This window comes from Pan paniscus, chromosome 5 (genome assembly GCF_029289425.2).
Source record: "Pan paniscus chromosome 5, NHGRI_mPanPan1-v2.0_pri, whole genome shotgun sequence".
Classification (NCBI taxonomy): Eukaryota; Metazoa; Chordata; class Mammalia; order Primates; family Hominidae; genus Pan; species Pan paniscus.
The window spans coordinates 32,051,531-32,075,523 of NC_073254.2; the positions used below are offsets into that span (position 1 = coordinate 32,051,531).

Genomic DNA, 23,993 nt, shown 5'->3' on the forward strand with positions numbered 1-23,993 from the left:
TCATGCCTGTAATTCCAACACTTTGGGAGGTTGAGGCAGCAGGATCACTTGAGGCCAGGAGTTTGAGACCAGCCTGGGCAAAAGAGTGAGACCTCATCACTACAAAAATTAAAAAATTAGCATAGTGCATGCCAGTAGTCCTAGCTACTTGGGAGGCTGAAGTAAGAGGATTGCTTGGGCCCAGGAGTTCGAGGCTACTGTGAGCTATGATCCCACCACTGCACTCTACCCTGGGTTACGGCATGAAACCCCATTTAAAAAAAAAAAAAGAAAAGGAAGAAAGGGAGGAAGAGAAGGAAGGAAGGAAGGAAGGAAGGAAGGCCAGGTGTGGTGGCTCATGCTTGTAATCCCAGCACTTTGAGAAGCCAAGACAGGTGGATCACTTGAGCCCAGCAGTTTGAGACTAGCCTGGCCAACATGGCAAAACTCCATCTCTACAAAAAATACAAAATTTAGCTGGGAGTGATGGCACACACTTGTAGTCCCAGTTACTCGGGAGGCTGAGGAAGGAGGATTGCTTGAGCCTAGGAGGTAGAAGCTGCAGTGAGCAAAGATTGCACCACTGCACTCCAGCCTGGGTGACAGAGTGAGACCTCATCTCAAAAATAAAATAAAATAAAAATTTAAAGGCTTTAATAAATTTTAAGAGAAAGAAAGAGAAAGGAAGGGAGGAAGGAGGGAGGGAGGGAAGGAGAGAAGAAAGGAAGGGAAGGAAGGAAGAAAGGGAAGGAAGGAAGCAAGGAAGGAAGGAAGGAGGGAAGGGAGGGAAGGAGGGAGGGGGGAAGGAGGGAGGGCAAGATGGCAGAAGCTAATTAAGATATAGTTGACAAATAAAAATTGTATACAGACGCTCCTTGACTTACAGTGGGGCTATGTCCCAATAAACCCATGGTAAGTTGAAAATATTGTGAATGGAAAATGCACTTAATACCCCAGATAAACCCATGGTGAAGTCAAACATCCTAAGTCAGGACTGTCTGTGTATTTACCCAAGGTGTACAATGTGATGTTTCTATATACGTATACACTGTGAAATGGTTACATCAAGCTGGTGAACATAGCCATACCTCACATACTTACTTTTTGTTGTGGGGACATTGAAGATCCAGCCTCTCAGCAATTTGCAAGTACATAATACATTATTATTAACTGTGGTCACCATGCTACACAACAGATCTCCAGAACTTGCTCCTCCTCTCTAACTGAAACTTTGTACCCTTTGACCAACATCTCTCCATGCCCCACCCTAGCCCCTGGCAACCACCATTCTACTCTCTGCTTCCCAGTTCAACCTTTTGAGATTCCATAAGCTGAGTCTTTATTGTAGACTCAGATATTCTTGTGCGAGCACTGATGAGATGACTACCCCAAAGCCGACATGGTGTAATCAAAGTGTGCATGCTGATACATTTCCTTAGTTCAGGAATTTGCCCGGTGTGATCAAGTTCTCATGTCGGCAGCTGAGAAAGCCACTGACAGCTGGGGAGCTATTTTCTCCTTTAGTCACATGATGATAGAGATAATCCTGGATGGGAAGTGTGGGGGAGAGAAGGAGGAGAATGTTCGTTGTTCTGTCCAGAATTGGTAAGGGGGCTCCTAGAGCTTCCTTTCCTGTAGACTCAGCATCTAAATAACTCGTGATGTTATCCTGTACGTTCAATGAGAAACAACTGGATCAGATCAACAAAACACTTGAGGTATCAGAAAGAAGGCTCAGGTTTTAAAAAATCAGCCTTATTTTTCTTTTGTTGTTTTTTTGTTTTTTTTGAGACGGAGTCTCGCTCTGTCACCCAGGCTGGAGTGCAGTGGCACGATCTCGGCTCACTGCAACCTCCGCCTCCCGGGTTCACGCCATTCTCCTGCCTCAGCCTCCCGAGTAGCTGGGACTACAGGCGCCCGCCACCACGCCTGGCTAATTTTTTGTATTTTTAGTAGAGACAGGGTTTCACCATGTTAGCCAGGATGGTCTCGACCGCCTGACCTCGTGATCCGCCTGCCTCGGCCTCCCAAAGTGCTGGGATTACAGGTGTGAGCCACCGTGCCCAGCCAGCCTTATTGTTATTTTTAAGGATCATTGCAAAAATATTTCGTCCAGATTGCATTGTTGCCAAAAACTGAGGAACCCATAACACTCAATAGAATATTGTTTTCCAAGCGTGAGGTCTGGCCAGGACAATTATTCAAAGTTAATCCCTCTTGTTTTGGTCATTAACAAAACAATGATGATGGAACTAAAACAGGCAGAAACTTGGATATCTAGAGCTGGTCTTTGTAAAACGTTTGTATGTACCCTGACTAGGAATCTCCCTGACTGGAGGGAGAGTTACTGTTTTGGAATTTTCCACTGGCTGTCTTAGAGATTCCATGGAATTTACAGGTTAATCCACTCTTTATTTTGTATATATTAAACATTATAAATATTCTGTATTTAATGCTGCTAGGTATATAATATGCACAGTATATACAATATTAAATTCATAATACACCACTGGCTTTCATTTATTGTTTAAGATTGCTTTTGGACAATCAAAGTTTCTTCTAGGCAATGCATATTTTCCCTATTTTGTCCTAAGTGTTATGTGTCACAATATTCACTTCAAGTGATATTTGTTGAGAGCCGTCTATGTGCCAGGTGTGTGATATTTGGGCATTTGTTTCACTTCAAAGGGGGTTGTTAATTTCGGCTAAGTTCTGGGTAGACTTCTCCACACCTCTCAATTTTCTTTCTTTGCCCTTGCCTGATGCCCCATTTCTAGCAATAGTGTAAAAACTTACTTCTGCCATGATTAAATGAGAGGGGCAGGATTCTACTCAATACTCACAATTTTATCTTTAAAACTGAAATCTAATGCTTTTTTTTTTTTTTAACGGAGTCTTGCTCTGTAGCCCAGGCCCAGGCCAGAGTGCAATGGCATGATCTCTGCTCACTGCAACCTCTGCCTCCTGGGATCATGGAATTCTCCTGCCTCAGCCTCCCAAGTAGCTGTGATTACAGGCACCCGCCACCACGCCTAGCTAATTTTTGTATTTTTAGTAGAGACAGGGTTTAGCCATGTTGGCCAGGCTGGTCTCGAACTCCTGGCCTCAGGTGATCCACCCGCCTCGGCCTCCCAAAGTGCTGGGATTACAGGCACGAGCCACCACGCCCGGCCTGAAATCTAATTCTTGATTTCAACTATAGATTATGGCTTCTCTTTTAACTTACAACTAGAAAATATACCACATAGAAGAGATATGAAGAGAAATGAAAGAATACACAAATACATGCTGTTAGGATGATGTGATATTTTTATCTGTTCTATATTTTCATTACTTTTAAGATTTTATATTAAAATGGAAAATAAATAAACTTGCTTTCTTACTAATAAAACCTAACCATTGGCCTCAGGCAATTTCACCCTCTGAAGCCTTCTTTACACTCAGAGTACAAGTGTTAAATATCATATTGGTAGCTTTTTCTGGATTCAAATTGGCCTACAGGTCTCTTACATTCTCTCGAATAATTTCTCTTCCTCAGACTGTCTCTAAATTTTGATGTCTGGTTTTTCTCTTATTAATTTTGCTATCAAAACCATTACCGTATTTCTTCTCAATAATTGGAATTTTTATAAAAACATGTTAAATGCTTTTGGCAATCGTTTTATTTCCTACATTGTTTAAGATAAACTTGCCGGCTGGGCACGGTAGTTCACGTCTGTAATCCCAGCACTTTGGGAGGCCAAGGCGGGCAGATCATGAAGTCAGGAGATCGAGACCGTCCTGGCTAACACGGTGAAACCCCGTCTCTACTAAAAATACAAAAAATTAGCAGGGCGTGGTGGCGGGTGCCTGTAGTTCCAGCTACTCGGGAGGCTGAGGCAGGAGAATGGTGTGAACCCGGGAGGCAGAGCTTGCAGTGAGCTGAGATCGTGCCACTGCACTCCAGCCTGGGCGACAGAGCAAGACTCTGTCTCAAAACAAAACAAAACAAAAAGATAAACTTGCCTATTTCTCTATAAGTCCCGACTTTACATCTGGATTTGTTTCATTAAGCAAACTAATAAAACTATAGACTCACCACTGATTGCATATCATGAACTGTCCTTGTTCAGGAATACTATGTATAGCTGTGTGGGTGGCTTACGGATGAATGGAGGATATTTGCTAACAGGTGACAAGAGGAAGAGACACCACATGGGCTGGTAGCAGCTCTTTCCTTAGGATTGTGAAATAACATAAAAGACATTTGAGATATCTATGGCCTTGCTTTTAGGCACTTATGGGTTGATAGGGGACACTTAAAAAACAGAAAACAGAAGAAGTTTAGGATAGTACTTTCTTTCTAATTTAATGAATAAACTATAAATTTCAAAGGTATTTAAGGAAGGAAGAGATGCAAGTGGACTGAAGCATTCAGGTACAGTTCTAAAAGTCAGTGACATTTAAAATAGATGATTACGTTAGTTAAGATCAGTGGTCTTATCTATTTTTAGTTACATAAATTTTATGTGGGGACAATTTTATCCACAAGGTAGATTATTAGAGACACACACAGTGGTTTGAGTGGTGTCAGGCACCTCCTTCCTCTTCTCAAATACCTTCTTCTAACCCACCCCGACTTCAATACCTGGAATCTGAGTTAAGGTATGGCCATCATAAGATGGTCTTTTAAAAAAGAAGATATTTCCAAAAGGCTAAACCTACCAAACATGATCTACCCAGATGATTCTGATGAATGAGGCTGTTTGTGCCTCAGGTCAAACAGGCCCTCAGGAGAAGATCTGGAGAAGAGACCATAGAAGCCGGGATGCCATCTGATACAGCAGCCTGTGGTTTCGTTTAGTTTGGTTCAGTTATCCGTGGTCATCTGTAGCCTGAAGATATTATATGGAACATTCCATAAATACACAATTTTAAATTTCAAACTGTGCTCCATTCTGAGTAGGGTGATGAAATCTCAAGCCATCCTGTTCCATCCTGTCCATTTGTGAATCATCCCTTTGCCCAGTATATTTATGCTGTCTAACAAGCTTGTCCAACTTGGGGCCTGTGAGCCACACATGGCCTAGGATGCCTTTGAATGTGGCCCAACACAAATTCGTAAACTTTCTTAAAGTATTATAATATATATATATATATATATATAATTTTTTTTAGCTCATCAGCTATCATTAGTATTTTATGTGTGGCCCAAGACAATTCTCCTTCTTCCACTGTGGCCCAGGGAAACCAAAAGATTGGATACCCCTGCAGTCCAAGCTATCTGCGTGTTGACATCATCGGCTCCTGCGTCCAACCATAGCCATGGTAATGACTCCATGATCCAGTGTCACTGATATGGTTTGGATCTGTGTCCCTACCCAAATCTCATGTTGAATTGTTATCCCCAGTGCTGGAGGTGGGGTTTGGTGGGAGGTAATTGGAGCATGAGGGCAGTTTCACATGGTTTGGCACCATCCTCCCTTGGTGCTGTCCTGCGGTAGTGAGTTTTCGTGAGATCTGGTTGTTTAAAAGTGTGTGGCCCCTCCCTCCTCCCCTTGCTCCTGCCACTTAAGATGCCTCACTCTCCCTTTGCCTTCCACCATGATTGAAAGCTCCCTGAGGCCTCACTGGAAGCAGAAGCCGCTATGCTTCCTGTACAGCCTCCAGAACCATGAGACAATTAAACCTCATTTCTTTATAAATTACCCAGTCTTGGGCATTTGTTTATAGCAATGCAAGAACAAACTGATAAAATCACTCAAAGCAGGTGACTCGTCTTCTGACATAATCATCAGAAGATGAATAGTAGCCTGACGCGCCATCACAATGCCTACGTCATTCACCTCAGCTCATTAAATCCCACAGGCATTTCATCATCTCACATCACCACAAGAAGAAGAAGGGCAAGTATACTACAATGAGATATTTTAAGAGAGGGAGAAGGACTACATTTACATAACTTTTACAACAGTATATTGTTATAATTGTTCTATTTTATTATTAATTGTTATCACTGATCTCTTACTGTACTTAATTTATAAATTAAACATAATAGGTACATATGTATAGGAATAAAAATACTGTATAGAAGCCTCAATATGAATCTGTGGTTTCAGGAATCCATTGGGGGTCTTCGAACGTATCCCTCGTGGATACGGGGGGACTACTGTACTGTATAAGCTTTATAGAATGTTGAGGTCCTGGGTCACCTCCTCTGTTGAGATTCTAGCAAAGCCCCTTACATAAAAGAGTTCATAAAAAGTTTTATTTCATATAAACAAAGGTAAAAGAGCAGTAGAATCATTCTAACCATAGGTTAAACAGGGAAAAAAGGATTTTTCCCCTGAGTCTACTGTGTTATCAGCCCTTGAGTTCAGCCTTGGCTGTTGCAATTGGAGTGTAATCCATGGGGACAAACTCAGTGCAGAGGAGGTGGCTCAGAATGCAAGGACAAGGGCACAAGGTGGAAGAAGAGACCAGAATACTTTTAGCATTGACAAGGAAGGAGACATCAACTCAAAAGAAATATGCAGGACAAAGGAGATGACGGGAGAAATTTTGAGGTAGAGGGGAGAAAAGTTGAAGGAGTAGAAGTTAACACAGTTATCAGCCTCTTTGTCTGGCACATCATGAGATCATGGGCTAAGGAGAAAGGCAGGTTTGGGCTGGAATCTCAAGGGGAACTGAAAAGATTTAGAAAAGCCCAGCTGCTGTCCTCTTCTTTCCAATTCCACTATTTTCTGACCTAATCCTGTACAAGAAAATGTTATCAACAAATACGTAGTCAGTGATCTTCATGTGTCTGGCCTGAGAAAATAGCGATTAACCAAACAGACCTAATCCCCATTTTCCTGGAATGTATAGGTCCAGTTGGAAAATATGGACAATAAGTATCAAAGAGTTGTGAGGAAGAAGTGTTCACTGGGGGCTAGCCCTTTTGGGGAGACATCATATAGCAGACAGATGCTATGACAGGGCTAGTTAAGGGAAGAGTTCAGGCTTCAAGTTGAGGCTCGTTACTTTCCCCTCCAGACTAGCTAGTTATTTCTTAGTGGATTTCCCTGCCTCCTATCTCTTTCCAGTCCTATATACCACCACCAAATTAACCATTGCTATCATGATTATGCTCAAAAATGGTCAATAGTCCCCCAGTGCCTACTACTTAGGCTTCAAACATTTTAGGCTGAGATTGAAGGCCTCTACCAGCCAGGGCCCAACCTTCCTTCCATACCTGGCTTCCACAACCCTCCAATCCAGCTAAACTCACAGACTGTCCTTCATACATGCCATCCTTTATTACCTCTCCACTTTTGTCCCTGCCCATCATCTTGAGGGTTTTTCCTCCACAATCCACTCTTGATGTCTCATTTCCCCATGAAGACTCAACTTTCATGTCCATCAGAAAGTGTTCTCTGATCCCCAGTCTAGAAGCAACCTTCCTTTCTTCTGAACATCCATGGAAATTTGTTCATACTTCTTTTAGAATATTTTTTACGACATTCCTAGAACTGTGGTTATTTTTATACTCTTCACATCTTCCTACTATATTATCAACCTAAAGACAGGATTTGTGGCTCATCCACTCTTAGACTCCATAATACTTTATACTCCAATAAAAAACAGATTTAGCTAAGGAAATACTCTGCTAATGTTTGTTGAAGTTAGTGCTAAAAAAATGTCATATGAATGGATGCTTGGAACTTCCCTGTGATCCTGCACACATTGATTCTTATGGATATTTATTTTTTCTGCATTTCTGGAACACAAATGTTCTAAATGCATACGTACTTCATCCATCCATCCATTCATTCATTATTTAATACAAACATATTGAATGCCCACCATATGCAAGGTATCCACAGGATAGGGAGGGTGCTGGCTCTGGCTTTATGCAATGTACGCACTCATTGATCAATGTTGATGTCATTTTGTTTCCCTTCTTTCCAGACAAAGGGAAGCAAAGACTCACTGCACCTCATTACTGTCAGCAGAGAGCAATGTGTAATTGGAATGACCTTTGTATAAGTGCTGACCTATGGGGTCAGAATAAGCCTTATAATGTACAGAACCAACTTACGTGCAATTTTAACATCGACAGAGAATATTGGCCTTTAAGAAATTCATCTCATATTTATTGTTTGGAGATTTTACTTTCAGAAGATATCAGTTACATTTCCCCTCTTTTTTTCTCTTCTCTGCAATTATTTTCCTGCCATTCGTTCAATAAAGAGCTTCAAGTCACTTTTTTAGACGGAAATAAACTTTGATGAAAATTGAAAATCAATGCTTTCCTTCTAATGACGTTAAGAGAAAAGCCTCCAATTTTGCAATTATAATCAATATATAAAGGGGAAGTGGCCACAAATATGCTGCACATCTTAAGAAGCCGAGTGGGTTTGGTTACTTTAATTTTTAAATATTCAGGACATTTTAAAAGTTGTTGTTTATAAAATACTTTTTAAAAATGTCTTCACACGCACTATGAGTGCACTCAGTCTTGATGCCTCGCTAAAGCATTAGCTGTCTAGCTCCTTCTCCTCTCAGAGCCTTTATCCTCATATTGGGTCTGGGGACACACATGCCGTCTCTTGATTCCTAAGGATCCATTACCCATTTCTCCTCACAAATCTTCTGGGATCCAACCTATCTGTGCCTCCTTCAGCCAGGAGCCTCCGGATCTTTCCAGACTTCTTTGCAATACTGCCTCATGCACTGAATCCATTTCTCGCATAGCCTGGGGCTTGGCAGGCAGGCTGGCGTTCCCTGGCTCTGCCTTCCCCATCTCCCTGTCTTTTCTCCCACGGCCCATCTGCCCCTCCTTTCCTCCACCCCCTTCTCCTCTCTGCTCCCCTTTATTTCCACTCCCCACCCGCGTGGCTTTGCTCTCCCTCTCCCCCCTCAGCTCGTCTGTATTTGGAGCTCCGGAAGCTGCCGGCGACTCTCCCCTGGAGCAGCGTGACTGACACCGGCTCCTATTCAGCTGGGAGGAGGGAGAGGGGAGGAGAAGGGGAGGGCCGCGGGAGGAGGGTACGAGTGGCCGACCACGGATTTGCATTGCCGAGGACGGGACCCCAGGGCAGCGAAGCAGGTAATCCTGCAGCGGTCGGGGCCCGGCGAGGCGGGGAGGGGTCGGGGTGCAGGTGCGGGGGGCGCCTGGCGGCGGGCGCTGGCAAGTTGCGCCCGATGGGTGGGGTAGGGAAGCGGCCGGGACGCGGCGGCTGTGGCGGCAGCGCGAGGGGAATAAAGGCGGCGCGGGCGCGGGGGCCGGGGCGCGGCGACCCGGGCCCGGGGCGCGGGCGCGGGCGGACTCCCATCTGGGTCAGCGGAGCGGCGCGCCCTGCCCCCGCCTCCCCAGCTCCGGCGTCCTGGCCGCTCGGAAGGCGGGGTGCGGGCAGGAGCTGCCCGGGGTTGGCGGGCGGCCGCGGCCTCCCCACCCCAGCGCCGCCGCCCGCCCGGCCGCTCTAACTTTGGGGGGTCTCGTCCACCGGGCTGTGAGTCTTCCAGGGGGGTGGGGGTGGGAGTCATTGCGCCGGCTCTGACCAGAGCCACCTCGATCAGAAAGTGCTGGAAAGAAACAGACCTGGCTTCCCCTCTGCAGAACCTGACTTGAGGCGATGAGTCACTTCTAAAAAATGCAGAGGCAACTGAGACTGGGGGAACGGCTCGGAAAAACGGCACCCGCCGCTGGCTCTCTGACTGCTTTGGGTAGAGGGGTGTTCGTGGAAGTAGCCGCCCTATCATCACTTTTAGGGCCAAAAATCAACCTGCAGATGGCCTTTTCTTTATTCTCATCAGAGTGGTGTTCGCTGCAAGTTGTAGCAATATTTGAATGGATGCATTCTTAAAAATGAGTATGTGTGGGTGACTGCATTTAGGAAATTGAACCGGGACTAGGTCCAAACAGCCAGAGTGGAGATGAACACTTGGTAAAAACATCTAGGACCTTTGGTTTTATAGTTGTGGAAATGCAGAAGCTTCTGGGACTTGAGCACTGTAGTTTACTGAGTACTCCTATTTCCTTACTGCTTCTGTAGATTTCATTGAAGCAATGTTCCTTAGAATTCTTGGTAAACTATCTAAGCCCACTTAGTGTAAAATTACAACGGTAGAGTGAACTTTAGAGAATTGGATTTATAGTTACTAGAGTCTAATTAGACTGCAAGCCTCTTGAAAGCAAGGATGGGTTGTTTGGTAGTTCCTACAGCACCAAACAGTATTTGGCTCACAGCATGTAATGGATAGACAATAAAAGTGTGTGAAATAGTTAATTCAGTACCTTAAGTGTAGATGGAGCATGACTTCTTGAATATACTGCATAGTTTGCAAGGAAAGGCGACTTCTTCATGAATCCCGAAATTTAAAAAATTCTTAATAACATTACAATCAAAGTGTCATATAAATACTTCTTAAGGATAAAGAGAAAAAGAAGTTGACTATGAGAAATCGGGAAGGTGATTATCAAGGTGGTCTTTGCTAGTAGGAAGTAAGTTTTTGTTCCCCATCGTTAATGTGAGAAGTAATTTAATTTGTTGATACAAGGTAGGGTTTGGTAAACCTTTGAGTTAAGAGCTAGATAGTAAACATGTAGGTTTTGCAGGCCATATGGTCTCCTTAGCAACTACTCAGTTCCACGGTTATAGTTTGAAAGCAGCTAAAGACAATACCTAAAGGAATGGTATGTTTGTGTTTTACTTTATTTACAGACATTGAACCTTGAATTTTTCACCAGTAACAAAATATTCTTCTGTTTTTTTCCAGGCATTAAAAAATGTAAAAACTATTCTTAGCTTGAGGGAGGAGCAGAAAACACAAAAGTAAGAGAGAAGGGAATGGATTTGTCCTTCTAATAGTAGTTTGCTACTCCCACTGATTGATTCTGTGCTAGAATCTGGAGAGGAGCCTATTGAAAGGATTAATGGGCCACATTCTCTTGAGTGCCTGTTATACCTTGGCAGTTAAGTTAAATACCCTCCAGAAAAGCATTAACTTATTTTGAGCATTATGGAGTTTTGTTTTGTTTTGAATATTTCCTAACATCTTTATGCATGAGGTTTTGTTTTGTTTTTAATTTATTATGTAACATTTTATATGTAAATATAATATGCTAAGTCTAGGTGAGTTATGAACATTATATTCAACTGAACACCTGTGAACCCATCAGTAGGTTTATAAACTAGGGCTTAAGAACTAGATAGTTGTGAAGAGATAGCTCATAGAATGGGAGGAAATATTTAGGAATCATGTATCTGATAAGGGACTTGTATCCACAACATATAAAGAGTTCTTACAACTCAATAATAAAAAGAAAAATAATCCGATTTAAAAATGGGCAAAGGATCTGAATAGCTATCTCCAAAGAAGATATACAAATGGCCAATAAACCCATGAAAAGATACTCAACATCATTATTCATCAGAGAAATGCAAATCAAAACCACGATGGGATACCCCTTTATACTCACTAGCATGGCTATAATCAAAAAGTCAGATAATAACAAATACTGGTGAGGATGTGGAGGAATTGGAACCTTTGTACACCGCCGATGGGAATATAAGATGGTGCCCTCACTTTGGAAAAGTGTGGCAGTTCTTCAAATTAAACATAAAGTTACCATATGACCTAGCAATTCCATTGTAAATATATGTCCAAGAGAAATTAAAACATATGCTCACAAAAAAACCTGTACACAGATGTTGACAGCAACACCATTTATAATAACCAAGAGGTGGAAACAAACGAAATGACTATCAGTTGATGAGTGGATAAATAAAAGGTGGTATATCCATACAGCGAGATATTATTTGGCCATAAGAAGGAGTGGAGTACTGATACATGCTACAACATGGATGAATCTTGAAAACATTATGCTAAGTGAAAGAAGCCAGTCAAAATATCACATACTGTATGATCTATTCATTTGAAAATGTCCAGACCAAGGAAATGTATAGAGCTAGAAAGTAGATTTTTTTGTTGTTGTTGCTTAGGGCTGAAGGGGCTGGAGGTGGGTTGGGTAGGGAAGTGATAGATAAAGGTCACAGGGTTTCTTTTTGAGTTGAAACATGAAAATATCCTCTAATCGACTGTAGTGATAGTCGCACGTATCTGTGAATACACTAAAAACCATTGAGTTGTACACCTTTAATGGGTGAATTGTGTGGTATGTGAATTACATCTCAATAAAATTGTTAAAGAAAATAAACAGAAAACTAGGGGAAAAAGTACTAGATTGTTAGCATCCAGTTGCATCTTTGTGTTTTTCCTCTGTGCCTGCTCTCCTGTCCCTCCCAACCCTGAATTTTGTGTTAGTCATTCCCTGGTTTATTGTAAAACAGTTTTATCACATGTGTATGTATTCCAAAACAATAGTGTTTAGGTTTGGTTTTTGATTTATGAAAAAATAATCTCGCATTCTCTTTTGAGATGGAGTCTCTCTTTGTCGCCCAGGCTGGAATGGAGTGGCACAGTCTCAGCTCACTACAACCTCTGCCTCTCAGGTTCAAGAGATGCTCCCGCCTCAGCCTCCTGAGTAGCTGGGATTACAGGCGCCGGCCACCATGCCTGGCTAATTTTTGCATTTTTAGTAGAGAAGGGGTTTCACCATGTTGCCCAGGCTGGTCTCAAACTCCTGACCTCAGGTAATTTGCCCTTCTCGGCCTCCCAAAGTACTGGGATTACAGGCCTGAGCCACCCGCACCCAGCCTAATCTTGCATTCTTAAAATTCAACATTAGGTCATTAAGAATTACCCACATTGGGCCGGGTGTGGTGGCTCACGCCTGTAATCCCAACATTTTGGGAGGCCGAGGCGGGCGCATCACAAGGTCAGGAGATCAAGACCATCCTGGCTAACGTGGTGAAACCCCATCTCTACTAAAAAATACAAAAAATTAGCTGGGCGTGGTGGCGGGCGCCTGTAGTGCCAGCTACTCGGGAGGCTGAGGCAGGAGAATGGTGTGAACCCGGGAGGCGGGGCTTGCAGTGAGCCGAGATCGCGCCACTGCACTCCAGCCTGGCGACAGAGCAAGACTCCATATCAAAAAAAAAAAAAAAGAATTACCCACGTTGTTGCATGTAGGTATGTAATATTTCTTGGCAAATATTCCATGATTTATTTCACCATTCTCGTTGACAGGCATTTGGGTTGGTTCCCATGTTTTGCTATTACAAAGAATGCTGCTTTGAAGACTTTTTTTCCATGTGTCTTGGCACACATGTGCAAGAGTTCTTCACTGTGAATGTGCCATGTATTTTAATGGAAAAAAAAAAAAGAAAACCTGATTCTCCTTTGACTTACACATTGATGGCATGTAACCACTTACTCATTTCCCCAAACCAAGATAAAATGATTAGATCTGACATTCTGACTTCTCATCCTATTTACATTCTAGTTGTAAAAGTATTTCCGAACGTTTTAAGAAGTGTGGAAAATCTAAGATTTCACAACTCAATTTCACAGCAGAGTCTTTTAACCCGGTCACTCACGGACATCTTCATCTCCTCATATCACCTGGGTTTAGGATGAGAGGGAGGACAACTTTATTATTACATCAAAGGAACATTACTTTAATCAAAGTACATGAATGGTTACTAAACCTCATTAAAAGTTGCCTCGTATTGTATATCCTGCGGGGTGATCTAGTATTTCCGATGTGATTTCGTTAGGTAAGTCTGATAACAATGAGCCTTGGGCAGATCTAGATCTGTCGTTGACTTAGGTAGTGAGCTTTTGCCATTCATTCAGGATATTTCTCCTTGAACTTAGAAGGGGGAAAGCACCTTAAAGCCAGAACAAACAATTATGAGGAATTTTAAAATTACTTTTACTATTTTAAGATATATATAAAATTTACGATTTTAAACTTTTTTTTTTTTTGAGACAGAGTCTTGCTCTGTCGCCCAGGCTGGAGTGCAGTGGCACGATCTCCTCTCACTGCAAGCTCTGCCTCCTGGGTTCAGGCCATTCTCCTGCCTCAGCCTCCCAAGTAGCTGGGACTACAAGTGCCCACCACCACGCCCGGCTAATTTTTTGTATTTTTAGTAGAGACGGGATTTCACCGTGTTAACCAGGATGGTCTCAATCTCCTGACCTCATGATCTGCCCGCCTCAGCCTCCCAAAGTGCTGGAATTACATGCGTGAGCCACCACGCCCGGTCCGATTTTAAACATTTTTAAGCATACTATTCAGTGGCATTAAGCTCATTCTCACTGTTGTGCAACCATTACTATTGTCCATCTCCAGAACTTTTTCATCATCTGAAACTGAAACTTTGTACCCACTAAATATAACTCTGGATGCTCCTCTTCCACAATCCATGGCAACCACCATTCTACTTTCTGTCCCTGAATGTGCCTATTCTAAGTACCTTATACAATATTTGTCCTTTTGCTACATGAGCTTTGTTTGTTTGTTTTTGAGACAGTCTCGCTCTGTCACCCAGGCTGGAGTGCAGTGGCACCATCTCGGCTCGCTGCAACCTCCGCCTCCCAGGTTCAAGTGATTCTCGTGCCTCAGCCTTCCCAGTGCTGGGATTACAGGCGCTTGCCACCCCACCCAGCTAATTTTTATACTTTTAGTAGAGACAGGGTTTTGTCATGTTGGCCAGGCTGGTCTTGAACTCCTGACCTCAGGTAATGCACCTGCCTAGGTATCCCAAAGTGCTGGGATTATAGGGATGAGCCACCACGCCCGGCCTACATGAGCTTTTATATCCAGGGGAATTCCATCTTGTTTTGTTTCTGTCTTTAGTAGACACTTTTCCCACTTTAGGAAAATAATGGCTTCTTTCACTGAGAAATTATGTAAAGGGATTGTTTCCCTTTCAGTATACAGCCCTATACAGAAAGGGACATAGGACATTGTCTGAAACCAGAAGAAGAAATTATGACTATTATGAATGGGGTCTTCATCTGCCCTGTCTAGTTAATTAGGCATCTAATAATCCTGGCTTCTCATTGAACACTTAGCCACCTGCAGAAGGTGCACTAGCCCCTAATTCTTAAAATTTCACATTTACCTGATACATGGAGGAAGTAAATAATCTTTGATGTTCCTGTTAGCCCTCAGCTTTTCAGAATGTAAAGGCCATTCTGCAATATAGAAGTCTAATCTAAAATCTCTTTTGTTTTGATGGGAAGGGGTATTCTGAGAGGCTGAAGGAGGGTTCCAAGAGGCTAAACATAGAAGGGAGGTAACCTAAATGGCAGTTCTGAAGAGGAAGATGGTTCCTGGGGAAGTTAGATGCTGGAGACACCAAAGACAGACCTGTAGTGGCCGGGCATGGTGGCTCACGCCTCTAATCCCAGCACTTTGGGAGGCCGAGGCGGGTGATCACAAGGTCAGGAGATTGAGACCATGCTGGCTAACACGGTGAAACCCCATCTCTATTAAAAATACAAAAAAAAAATTAGCTGGGCATGGTGGCACGTGCCTGTAGTCCCAGCTACTTGGGAGGCTGAGGCAGGAGAATCGCTTGAACCCGGGAGGCGGAGGTTGCAGTGAGCCGAGATCATGCCACTTCATTCCAGTGTGGGCAACAGAGTGAGACTCCATCTCAAAACACACACACACACACACACACACACACACACACACACACACACCAGACCTGTAGTACATAGACAGCTTTGTTGTCCTAATATTGTGCACAGTTTAATGAGAAAATAACCTCTGTTACTTCGCATCATTCCATTTGGAAATCCAGAGAAATTCTGGGATCCATTGGTTGACTTACTCCCCCTATGTTGAGTGACTGCTATATCCCTAGCATCTGGGGATGCAAAAATGAAGATCAGTGAAGGAAGATAGAATGAATAGAAGATGACACTTAAGCTGTAAACATAAAGTCTCAAAGGATCTATTCGGATGATTGTCATCATTTCCTACTTTGTTTCTATTTAGTTTTAGTCAGAGAAGAATCACTGGATTCTTGGCCGGGCACGGTGGCTCATGCCTCTAATCCCAGCACTTTGGGAGGCTGAGGCGGGCAGATCACAAGGTCAGGAGATCGAGACCATCCTAGCTAACATGGTGAAGCCCCGTCTCTACTAAAAATACAAAAAAAATTAGCCAGGCGTGGTGGCAGGTGCCTGTAGTCCCAGCTACTTGGGAGGCTGAGGCAGGAGAATGGCGTGAACCCGGGAGGCAGAGCTTGCAGTGAGCCAAGATCGCGCCATTGCATTCCAGCCTGGGCAACACAGTGAGACTCCGTCTCAAAAAAAAAAAAAAGAATCACTGGATTCTTATGAAAATGAATTATTTTATCCTAAGGCAACAAGAACAGTTAAATTGGACCACACTAAGAAAATGAGATGATCAGATTTTTCAGAACCAGGTAAAATAGGCTTCCAAGTGGTGCATGTATAGTTCAGTCTGGTTATAGTGTGATATACTGGAGTTGGAGGCATCCATTTGTAATCTTAGCTTCGAAGCTGCTGTGGTCTGAATGTTTATGTCCTCCCAAAATTCTTATGCTGAAATCCTCACTGCCATTGTGATGGTATTAGGAGTGGAAGGCCTTGGGAGGTGAATAGGTCATGGGGTAGAGCACTCATGAATGGATTAGTGCCCTTATGAAAGAGAACCAAGGGAGACCCTTTGCTCCTTTCGCCAAGTAAGGACACAGCAAGAAAGTGCCATCTATGAGCCAGAAAGTGGGCCTTGATCTGCATTGATCTTGGACTTCCCAACCTCCAGAACTGTGAGAAATAAATTTCTATTGTTTATAAGCTATCCAGTCTGTGGTGTTTTGTTACACCAGCCTGAAAGAAACTAACATAGTAACCTGTGTATTACCCAAACTGTGCAAGTGATAGATCAATATGATATAAGTGTGATCTTTCCATTGAATGTATACTGTCCTGGTATTGCTACTCACCCCTCTCCAGTGGCAGGAAAACCAAATGTCTGGCCTAATGAGTTAGGTTGATTGATGGACAGTTTCAACTAATTGGTTACTTGACATGAGGTAGGCTAAATGCAGATAGTCTGTCTCTCGGCAGTCATGCTAGAAGCTGTGGCTAGAGATTTTCAGGGTACAATGCAGATCCACAATTATTTAGGCAATTTTTTTTAAGTTTACATTTTTATTTCTCCTCCATTTGAATTTCTTCTCTGTTTCTTAGTACTCCTCTCTGTGTTCAAAGTTCTCACTGTAGACAACCCTTCACTCCCCCTCCTTCCATCTTGCTTCAGAACAGCCTCTCTCTTCCTTAGGAATTCACTTCCCTCAATGCCTCTTTCTGAATGGAAGGTGGACAATTATCAATTGAAAGTCTTCAGTAATTGAAAATTTTAAAAAGAGACTTGTTAATAGTGTGAGTCTCTATATAATATATAATTGGGGATGGAACTCATTTTTATGCTTCTTATTTTGGTTCAGCAATCTTTAAACTGTGTGCATTTACTATATGCAAAGGTTTGCCAAAGGTACATGTGCACAGCTGCTTTGAGAATATAAAGGTCCAAATCCTCCTCTTCCATATGTGCTTTTTCCTAAGACTAATCTTGATGAGAATGGACCTGTAATGGAGACGCAAGTTCTCTTTCCCATCTGCTTTTCCATAATCACCTTCCTGTCGCTTTCCTTGTGAAAAGCGTATGTCTACCCCATTTTCCTAATCCATTTTACTAAATGGTTGATGTCTAACCCATTTTAGTAAATTGCTTTGCCCAAGGATGTAAAACTCTAGGGGATGGGGAGGACAAAAAAGGGGGAAATTTCTGAATATAAATTTCGTTTCAGGGGTGAGAAAGCAAATGACTCTAATGCCTGAGCAGAGACCCTTTTGCAAATCATGTGTTTTCTAAATCTATCTTAAAAAACAAAAAGTGAAGGCCAGTCTAATCAAATAGTAAACCGATATTAAACGATAAACTCTAAAAAAGAATGAAATTTTGACTCTCATACAAATAAAAAATAGACATTTTCAAACTTATTTAAAAAATGAGAGAGCCAGAAAGGTTTTGCAGTCAGTTCAAAGGAGATCATTTATAAGAATGCTGGAATGAATTTGCTTAATACATGTAAAACTGGCTTCTTCCACAATGGGAGAGGGAAGGTGATTGGACTTCTACAGCATAAAGTTTATTTGCATGTCTGTATGACTTGCTTTACTATCAGTTTTCTGCAAGTTAACTTATATCTCTACAGGGTTGTGAAATAGCTTAGTCAAACACAACGAATGACTGAGATGACCCAGATGAATAAGTATTAGGGTACTCATGAAATTTGTCTTCTCAATTTTTCCTTACATTGACAATTAAAATAAGTTTTGATATTTCACTACCATGTGATGTTGGAGTTCAAAAAATTAAGTGACATTTCTATAACAAAATTCCTCCCATTTCCATCTCCTCATTATGTTTCCCAGCATTACATTGATAAAAACAAAAAATAAGAATTAAATTGATGCTCAACATTGGCCCATTTTATTTATTTTTATTTTTTTATTATTATTTTTTATTGAGATGGAGTCTTGCTCTGTCACCCAGGCTGGAGTGCAGTGGCACGATCTTGGCTCACTGCAACCTCTGCCTCCTGGGTTTAAGTGATTCTCATGCATCAGCCTCCTGGCTAGCTGGGACTACAGGCGCGAGCCACCATGCCCAGCTAATTTTTTGTACTTTTAGTAGAGATGGGGTTTTACCATGTTGGCCAGGCTGGTCTCAAACTCCTGACCTCAGGTGATCCGCCTGCCTTGGCCTCCCAAAGTGCTGGGATTACTGGCGTGAGCCACAGCGCCCAGCCACCTTGACTCATTTTAATAAGTATACACATCCACATATCCATAAAGTTATGGAAAGTAATAGTGTTCAAAAGAGAGAGATTTCCAATAAAGTTGCTTTTTATTTACTTTTAGTAATTATTTGTCAAAATTTGTAATATTTGTGTTGTTTTCTAAGTCACATCCTACTAATAGTAACAATGGTATCAGAATAGCTTTTTTTAAAAAATGTTTTGACCATTGAATTAGAATTTAAATTTAAATAATGTTTTTGATGCAGAAAAGTATGGTAGGCTAATGAGTAAAATAGGCTAAAGCATAAAATATGTAAAATTAGGATAAACTTCTGTAGGGCAAGAAGCATGGAAATATAAGTTCAAGGAGAAAATGGAATTATGCAAAATTTGTGACTATTAAAGACCAGCCTGTTCCAGTATTCTTTTAAAATGAGTAAGAATGAATTTCACTGGACATATAAGATAGTTTTATATGGCCATATTTACACAGTGTTGGAAGTTACATTCTTTGCAACTATTCACATTTTGGTGACAGTTTCTATATGCCAATCTAAAAATGTGCAAGAGGCTTTTACAAAATTCTTTTAGGGTATATACAAGTAAAAAAATTGAAGACTCCTGTTGTAGCTCACCCTGCTGCTATTTTCTGACCAAAAACCAAGGGTCAGTAATTGTGGCAAAACCTTTCTAGCTCAGTATTGGTAAATGAACCAATTCATTAATTGACATAGTTCTAGTGACTCCTTGTTTTACTGGATGTCCCTAAGGAAGACATTTAAGAATTAAAGGTCTTGGCCAGGCATGGTGGCTCACGCCTGTAATCCCCACCACTTTGAGAGGCTGAGGTGGGTGGATCACGAGGTCAGGCGTTCGAGACCAGCCTGGCCAACATAGTAAAACTCTATCTCTATTAAAAATACAAAAAATGTCTGGGTGCAGTGGCTCATGCCTGTAATCCCAGCACTTTGGGAGGCCAAGGCGGGCAGATCACGAGGTCAGGAGATGGAGACCTTCCTGGCTAACACGGTGAAACCCTGTCTCTACTGAAAATACAAAAAAATAGCCGGGCGTGGTGGCGAGTGCCTGTAGTCCCAGCTACTCGGGAGGCTGAGGCAGGAGAATGGTGTGAACCCAGGAGGCAGAGCTTGCAGTGAGCCCAGATGGCGCCACTGCACTCCAGCCTGGGTGACAGAGCAAGACTCCATCTCAAAAAAAAAAAAAAAAATTTAGCTGGACTTGGTGGCACGCACCTGTAATCCCAGTTACTTGGGAGGCTGAGGCAGGAGAATTGCTTGAACCTGGGAGGTGGAGGTTGCAGTGAGCCAAGATCGCGCCACTGCACTCCAGCCTGGGTGACAGTGTGAGACTCCATCTCAAAAAAAAAAAATAAATAAAAGTCTAAGTACTTATGACACATCTCAAAAGAGGATAACAGCCATTACATTTTATTTATTTCTTTGTAGGCAGTTATATCTTTACTTTATTCATCGTTATTGTTCTCCTCTTTGGAGGCACTCACCAGAAGGTATTGTATGAGTGTATATGTATAACAGACAGACAGCACTACAGTATTCCCCCCTTATCCATGGGGGATACGTTCTAAGACCCCCTGTTGATGCCTGAAAGCATGGATAGTACCAAATCCTACATAGACCACGTTTTTTCCTATACATAGCTACCGTGATAAAGTTTAATATATAAGGCCGGGTGTAGTGGGGCACGCCTATAACCCCAGCACTTTGGGAGGCCGAGGCGGGTGGATCACCTGAGGTCAGGATTCGAGATCAGCCTGGCCAACATGGTGAAACCCCAACTCTACTAAAAATACAAAAATTAGCCAAGTGTGGTATAGACGCTTGTTAATCCCAGCCACCCGGGAGGCTGAGGCAGGAGAATCGTGTGAACCCAGGAGGCAAAGGTTGCAGTGAGCTGAGATTGCACCACTGCATTCCAGCCTGGGCGACAGAGTGAGACCCCATCTCAAAATTTAAAAAAGTTTAATGTATAAATTAGGCATAGTAAGAGATTAACAATAATAACTAATAATAAACTAGAACTTCATTGCAGTATACCATAATAAAGGTTATGTGAATGTGGAGTCTCTCTCTCTCTCAGAATATCTTATTGTACTGTGCTCACCTATGTTTGGACCATTGTTGACCATGGGTAACTGAAACTACAGAAAGTGAAACTGGGCAAAGGGCAACTACTCTATTTGGATCTGTAAATGTGTAGCTTTCACCAAGTTTGGAAGTTTTTGGTCATGATTTCTTCTTTTGTTTTGTTTATTTATTATTTTTATTTTTATTTAAAGCACAAAAGCATAATGTTTTGTTTTCTTGAAACAGGGTCTCTGTCACTCAGGCTGGAAGGCAGTGACACAGTCTTGGCTCACTACAGCCTCGGCTCACTACAGCCTCGACCTCCTGGGCTCAAGTGATCCTCCTGTCTCAGCTTCCCAAGTAGCTGGGACTATAGGCTCAGGCCACCACACTCAGCTAATTTTTAAGTTTTTTGTAGAGGCGGGGTCTACCTATGTTGCCCAGGCTGGTCGTGAACTCCTGGGCTCAAGCGATCTCCCTACCCCAGCCTCTGAGAGTGCTGGGATTACAGGTGTGAGCGACCACGCCCAGCCTGAGCAGTGGTTTATATCTACTTCAGTTTGCAAAGCCTTTGGGACCGTCCCACACATACACAGCTCAGGGACTTGTGCTGGTTCATACACAGAGCCAGGGCATCCCCTTCTTTAGCTCTCGTCTCTCTGGGATTCTCGCCACACACCTCTACCCCAAGATCCTTTTTTCCTGTTCTTCTGGAAAGACTAGATTTCTTTTAAAGTTTAAGGTGCTTATGCTGCTGTAGAGTTCTCCAAGACTTGGGGCCATCCTCAGGACAGAGTAGCGAGAGGAATAAAATACCAGGAATTCTCCCCATACTCTGTGGACCACAAGGTCCCCTGTTCCCCTACTTTTCTGTCAGTAAGCCCAGATTTCTTTTCTTTTTTTTTTTTTTTTTTTTTTTTTTTATTGAGGCAGTCTCACTCTGTCGCCCAGGCTGGAGTGCAAGGGCGCGATCTCGGCTCACTGCAACCTCCGCCTCCTGGTTTCAAGCAATTCTCCTGCCTCAGCCTCCTGCATAGCTGGGATTACAGGCCCATGCCACCACGCCCGGCTAATTTTTGTATTTTTAGTAGAGACGAGGTTTCACCATATTGGTCAGGTTGGTCTGGAACTCCTGACTTCATGATGTGCCTGCCTCGGCCTCCCAAAGTGCTGGGATTACAGGTGTGAGCAACCTCGCCCTGCCCAGGTTTCTTTAGAAAAAAAGTTTCAGGTGCCTGTGCTGCTGCTTACTGTTCTGCCACACAGTTCTGTGACTACGGCCACGCTTGGGAGAGAAAAATGCAAACAAAACCCAAAACCTGGGCTTGCCTCACACTCTGCTATTAGCCAGGGCCCCCTTTCCAGTTCCTCTGGCCAAAAAGAGGAGCTTCTGTTGGAGTGTTTGCTACCTGCACCCCCACCCAATTCTGATTTAAGGTCGACCCTGAAGAAAAAAATGAGAAAAAAACCAGCATTTTACTCCCAAATGGGTTCCCTTTTCAATTTTGATTCTTCTCAATTCATGTACTATTGTTTTGTCTTTTGGAATCAGATAGTTGCCTTTTGTATTTTGAACACAGTTTGGACAGAGGCTGAAGTGGGCTTCTTCCTTCTTGAGTGTCCCTGGTAGCCCCTTCCTCTTTTTGAAGCTTTCTCTTGTTTCCTTTTTCTCCTCTGTTTCTTCCACACCATTCTTTTCTTTCCACTTTACCCACTTTCTCTGCTTCCCCTTTTACTTTGGGCTCCCAGGTTCAAAGAGCAAAAAAAGGAAGAACCTGTAGTTTTTTAGTGGTCAACAGCATGAGTTGAAACCCCTGATTGATTGTGTTGAAGTAATAAATTGAAGCTGGGTGTGGTGGCTCATGTCTGTAATCCCAGCACTTCGGGAGACCGAGTCAGGAGGATCGCTTGAGCCCAGGAGCTCAAGGTTGCAGTGAGCTATGATTGTGCCATTGCACTCCAGCCTGGGCAGCTGAGTGAGAACCTGTCTTGAAAAAAAAAAAAAATGGCCAGGCGCATTGCCTCACGCCTGTAATCCCAGCACTTTTGGAGGCCAAGGCAGGTGGATCACTTGAGGTCAGGAGTTCAAGACCAACCTGGCCAACATGGTGAAACCCCGTCTTTACAAAAAATATAAAAATTTAGCTGGGTGTGGTGATGCACGCCTGTAATTCCAGCGACTCAGGAGGCTGAGGCAGGAGAATCCCTTGAACCTGGGAGGTGGAGGTTGCAGTCAGCTGAGATCCTGCCACTGCACTCCAGCCTAGGTGACAGAGCAAGACTCGGTCTCAAAAAAAAAAAAAAAAAAATCAAAGTCAACTGTGAAAGTAGACCCAGGAAGCTAGAGACACATGAAGAAGCAAAAGGGGGCTGGAGGAATGCTTGGGCCAAACTGATCACCTGGCTATTCCATCACACTTGGATTTGTTGGTAATTTCTATTCATAAAACTGGCCCAACACTTAAGAACTGATCTTTAGGGCTTTTCTTTTTTCATTTTCTTTTAAGAGAGTTGCTGAATCTTTTATTTAATTGCATATAATTACAATGAATGCTGGTAAATTTTGAGATTACAAGGAATTTCAACAAACTTTATTACTCGATATCTAAGTCCATTAGTATTGCTATAAAGGATACCTGAGACTAATTTACAAAGATTAGAGGTTTATTTGGCTGACAGTTCTGCAGGCTGTACAAGAAACATCTGTTTCTGGTAAAGGCCTCAGGCTGCTTCCATTTGTGGCAAGAGTTGAAGGGAAGCTGGAATGTGCAGATTACACGGCGAGAGAAGAAGCAGGAGGAGAGGAGAGGTGCCAGGCTCATTTTTTCCTTGCCACTCTACAGCTCACAAATGGATGCCAGCCTCTTTTTAACAACCAGCTCTCCTGGGAACGAATAGAGCAAGAACTCACTATTGTGAGAATGGCACCAAGCCATTCATGAGGGATCCGCCCCCATGACCCAAACACCTTCTACCTCCCACCTCCCATTAGGCTCTACCTGGGGATCAGATTTCAACACAAGTTTTGCAGGGGGTCAAACAAACCAGACCATAGCACTCATCATTCCAGAGAGACAAGGCATTCTTCACATTGAAATGACAGAATTTAATAAAGTAAAACATTCCTAGTCATGAGAAGTAACTGACTATATGAAATGATAGCCTCCTTTTTTTTTTTTGAGACGGAGTC

General features: G+C 42.8%; 1 protein-coding gene across 3 annotated transcripts in view; it reads left to right on the forward strand.

Moving 5' to 3' along the window:
* The first annotated feature begins 8,464 nt into the window (after positions 1-8,464).
* The window catches only part of CAP2 (cyclase associated actin cytoskeleton regulatory protein 2), a 163,065-nt gene continuing 147,536 nt past the window's right edge, over positions 8,465-23,993 (forward strand). Inside the window, exon 1 of one of the 3 annotated variants that reach the window (XM_008976774.5) lies at positions 8,465-9,049. The gene's annotated coding sequence lies outside the window, so the exon portion shown is untranslated. The remainder of the gene's footprint in view (positions 9,050-23,993) is intronic. The other 2 variants (XM_034961507.4, XM_034961506.4) reach the window with 2 other exon arrangements.